This window comes from Dioscorea cayenensis, chromosome 12, assembly GCF_009730915.1.
Source record: "Dioscorea cayenensis subsp. rotundata cultivar TDr96_F1 chromosome 12, TDr96_F1_v2_PseudoChromosome.rev07_lg8_w22 25.fasta, whole genome shotgun sequence".
Classification (NCBI taxonomy): Eukaryota; Viridiplantae; Streptophyta; class Magnoliopsida; order Dioscoreales; family Dioscoreaceae; genus Dioscorea; species Dioscorea cayenensis.
Window position 1 is genome coordinate 11,276,595 of NC_052482.1, and position 4,217 is coordinate 11,280,811.

Consider the following 4,217-nt stretch of genomic DNA (forward strand, 5'->3'; position numbering starts at 1 on the left):
AACTAATGAGGGGGTTTTCTATGGATGCTTTGTTTTTACATTCGATTTCATTGATTGCATCTAGCTCCATGGAGAGCTAAACCCCTAGTGGGTACTTGGGTATTTGTGAACCCTAGTATGTATTCATTTCATTGAATCTCTTTATTATGCTTTGAATTAATTGATGTTTATTGTGAGTTCCAATCTTTTATGCTTAATTGTATGAATACTCCCCTAGAGTGACACTAGGGTTGAGAGTTCTTCTTGGTAACTCTTGTGAGTGAGTGACACACCATGAGAGTTAGACAAAGCTAGATTGGAGAGGGTTGAGAGGGTGGGTCGAGAGGTAGTGGAGCATCCCCTTTCTCCTCCGGTGTGATCTATCCTACCTCCATGTTCCAAGAGTTCTTTGCGGCTATAGTAGAGTGAACGAGCTAAGGGATGACCTTCCGCTGGGGCTTAGTTACGAGTGCAACAGAGTGAAGCGTTGAAGTGATTTTAGTATCTAGGGCTTAATTATGGCTAGGGATCTTTCACCTAGACCAAAGGGTTAGGTCTATACATAGGAATAGGGTTTACCATTTGGAATCCCTAGAGCTTATTGCAATTCTATACGAGTGCGAGGTGTTGAGATTGTTCAATTTCTCCTCCGGGACATGTATAGAGTTAGGCATGGTTGACCACAGATTTGGGACTTTGCAATTAAGGATTTCCATGACTCACTATTGCATTAATTACGAAGCATAATAGAGATTTCTTGCACTTGAAATGATTGTCCTAGGCGAAACAATATCCGGGTACCCCATCTTTATTGATTGCCTTACCTTCTCCTTTACTTGTGCTCTCTTTCTCGTTGTTTTTTACTTTTGAGAATTGAATCTTGTCACACATATCACTATTCATCTTCCACATTAGTTAAGAAAAAATTTAAGTGTCTTTATTCCCTACTCTCTGTGGATACTATACCCACTCATCTGGGATTATTACTTCGACACCCGTGCAGTTGCGGTTTACATGCATATACAGACATGTCAAGTTTTTGGCATCGTTGCCGAGGAGTAGCTATTCAATTATTCATTCTATTTCATATTTCTTATTCTATCATCGTTATGATTTCTTTTTCTTTCTTTTGGGTGTAGCTCCAGGTTATGACCCGAGGGAACCCCTCCATACTAATTGAAGGAGATCCCGAGCTTGAACATACACTTAGAAGAAAAGGGAAAGAACCTGTGCAAGAACAGTCTAATCTAGCTGATTTGGAAGTAGAAGAATATAAAAACATGGCAGAACAGAATGAGCAGCAGCAGACATTATCCTATTATACCAGACCTTCAGTATTGGGGACACAATCGAGAATTGTGCGTCCCCCGATTATAGCTCAGAACTTCGAGCTGAAGCCAGCATTCATCTATATGTTGCAGTAATTCGCACAGTTCAATGGTTTGGTCGATAACGATCCAAACAGTCATATAGAGAACTTTCTTGAGGTGTGTAAAGATGAATGGGGTAACGGATGATGCCATCAAGTTGAGAGCCTTCCCATTTTCCTTGAAAGGGAGAGCGAAGCAGTGGCTACACTCATTACCTAGAGCATCAATTACCATATGGGAGGAGATGGTAGAAGCTTTTCTTGGCCATTATTTTCCTCCCGAAAAATCTGCAAAGCTTAGGAATGAGATGTCATCCTTTGTACAATTGGAATTGGAGTCTCTATTTGAGACGTGGGAAATGTTCAACGAGCTCCTGAGAAAGTGCCCGCAACACGGATTCCCGGAGTGGATGATTGTTCAGACCTTTTACAACGGTCTGAATCTGAGTACAAAGCAACTCTTGGATGCGGCAACAGGAGGTACCTTAGGTAGCAAGACCCCCGGTGATGCCCGTTAATTAATTGAAGAAATGGTGTTAAACAGCTACCAATGGAATGCTTGGGAGAAGAAAAAGGTGGCCGGTCTCCATGAGATAGATACAGTGACTTCGTTGGCGGCTCAAGTGGAATCATTGAGTAACAAATTAGATCTTCTAACTTCGAACAGAGTAGCGGCCATGATTACTTGCACTGGGTGTGGTGGAGGACATGCTCCCTCCGATTGCCCGATATCTATTGGTGATGCATCTTCGATTGAGAACGTTGATTTTGTAGGTAATGGCATGAGGGCTCAAGGGAACCCAAACAACAACACCTACAATCCGGGTTGGAAGAATCATCCCAATTTCTCGTGGAGCAACCAAGGTCCACAAAAGGCCATGGGGCCACCAGGTTTCCAACAACAAGGCCCAAATGTGGAAAACAGAGTTTCAGGTTTGGAGACCCGAATGACCGATTTGGAGAAGGCCTTGACTAGGTTTGTGCAATCGTCAAATACAAGGTTTGAATCAGTTGAGGGTACACTTCGCAACCATACTGCCTCCTTACATAATCTTGAAAATCAAGTGGGGCAGATTGCGAAGTCCTTATCGGAAAGGCCACATGGAAGTTTGCCGAGCAATACCAAGACAAACCCTAGAGAGCATGTGAAGGCGATCACTTTGAGAAGTGGTCGTGAGGTCGACGGTAGGCTTCTGAGTGAGAAGCCAAATGAACACACACATGAGGTTATAGAGGTTGAAAAGGGAACAAGCAAAGAGAAGGAGGTGGCACCCCCACCTTTCAAGGCAAGGATCCCTTATCCCTCTAAATTGAAGAATGACCAAGGGGATGAATAGTACATGAAGTTCCTAAGTTTGTTCAAGCAACTCCACATCCATATTCCTTTTGTTGAGGCATTGGCCCAAATGCCTAAGTATGCAAAATTCTTGAAAGACTTGTTGACCAACAAGAGGAAGTTGGAGGAGAGTGCTTCAGTGATCTTAGATGCGTCTTGCACTGCGGTCTTACAAAAGAATATGCCGAACAAGAAGAAAGACCCGGGAAGCTTCATCATTCCGTCTAATATTGGCAATCTAGTTGAAGAAATGGCATTGGCGGACTCAGGAGCTAGCATCGATTTCATGCCATACACCTTCTTTCAAAAGCTAGGTTTGAGCGAGCCTAGACCTACTCGGATGACTTTGCAACTAGCGGACCTAACGGTGAGGCATCCGAGAGGCATTATTGAGGACGTGCTTGTCAAGGTATACAAGTACATTTTTTCGGTTGACTTCGTAGTGCTAGACGTCGATGAGGATACGGATGTACCCTTGATACTTGGGAGGCCATTTTTGCGGACTTCCAAGGTATTGATTGACATGGACGGCAGAGAGCTAACTTTGAGAGTTGGAGATGACAAGCTCACATACCACCTTGCTGAAGCCATGCGTCATTCTCTTGATTTCGACGATACTTTGTATTTTCTAGATGCTATTGATGAGATTGCTGATGAATACATGCAGGAAATGTTCAATCCGGATCCATACGAAGGCTTGTTCAACCAAGAGGAGGACAATGAAGAAGTAATGATGCTTGGTTTGACGGAAGAAGTACCATCTACCCCGGGGATCATGAAGAAGGTGCTCCGGAAATTGAAGAAGGCTAGGAGACACCAACGGAAACGCTCCAAGGCTATTGGAGGCGTGCGTGAACCGAACAAATTGGGTGAACCATTTCTAGGCTGTCCCAAGCCCGACAATTCACCCTCTACCCTCAAGAGATTTTGCTCATCATGTTTCCAAGCCATGGGTAAGAGGACAACTTTCATCTATGAGCCCCCATGAGGTAAGACAAGGTACATCAATCTAAGTGACGTTAAACAAGCACTTCTTGGGAGGCAACCCAAGTGTTTACTGTTTTCTTAATTTGGTACTTTAGTGTTGCTTGAATAAATTGTTGAGTGTTGGTGTCTTGATATATTATATTTCTGCTGTGATTTTATCATCGGTTTTCAAGTTCATCATGTGTTTTCATGTGAGTTTGGCAAAGTTTTGGTTGTTTGAGCTATTTCTCATGTTTTTCACTGGTAAAACTTGCATAATAGGGCAGGCTCTGAGTGTGCAAACATGTTCAGAAATGTTCTGCAGAGCCTGCAAAATTTTCTAAGGCATCTAGAGAAAACACACGGGGGTGTGGAATTAACACACACTCGTGGTTTTGTATTGCGAGCTCATCCAGAGAAGGCACAGGGGTGTGGACTCGCCCCTGTGAACGACCATGCAATCCTCGCACACCTGTGGATAATTTCCGCATGGGCGTGTGAATTCCCACAGAGATTGGCAGATTTTCCCAAAAGCACACAGGGGCATAGACTCGCCTCTGTGGGCGA

General features: G+C 43.7%; 1 non-coding gene across 1 annotated transcript; it reads right to left on the reverse strand.

Moving 5' to 3' along the window:
* Positions 1 to 1,641: 1,641 nt before the first annotated feature.
* Positions 1,642 to 1,748, reverse strand: LOC120274299. Its single transcript, XR_005540828.1, has one exon. It is a non-coding gene; the product is annotated as a small nucleolar RNA R71 (small nucleolar RNA).
* Between the last annotated feature and the right edge of the window lie 2,469 nt (positions 1,749 to 4,217).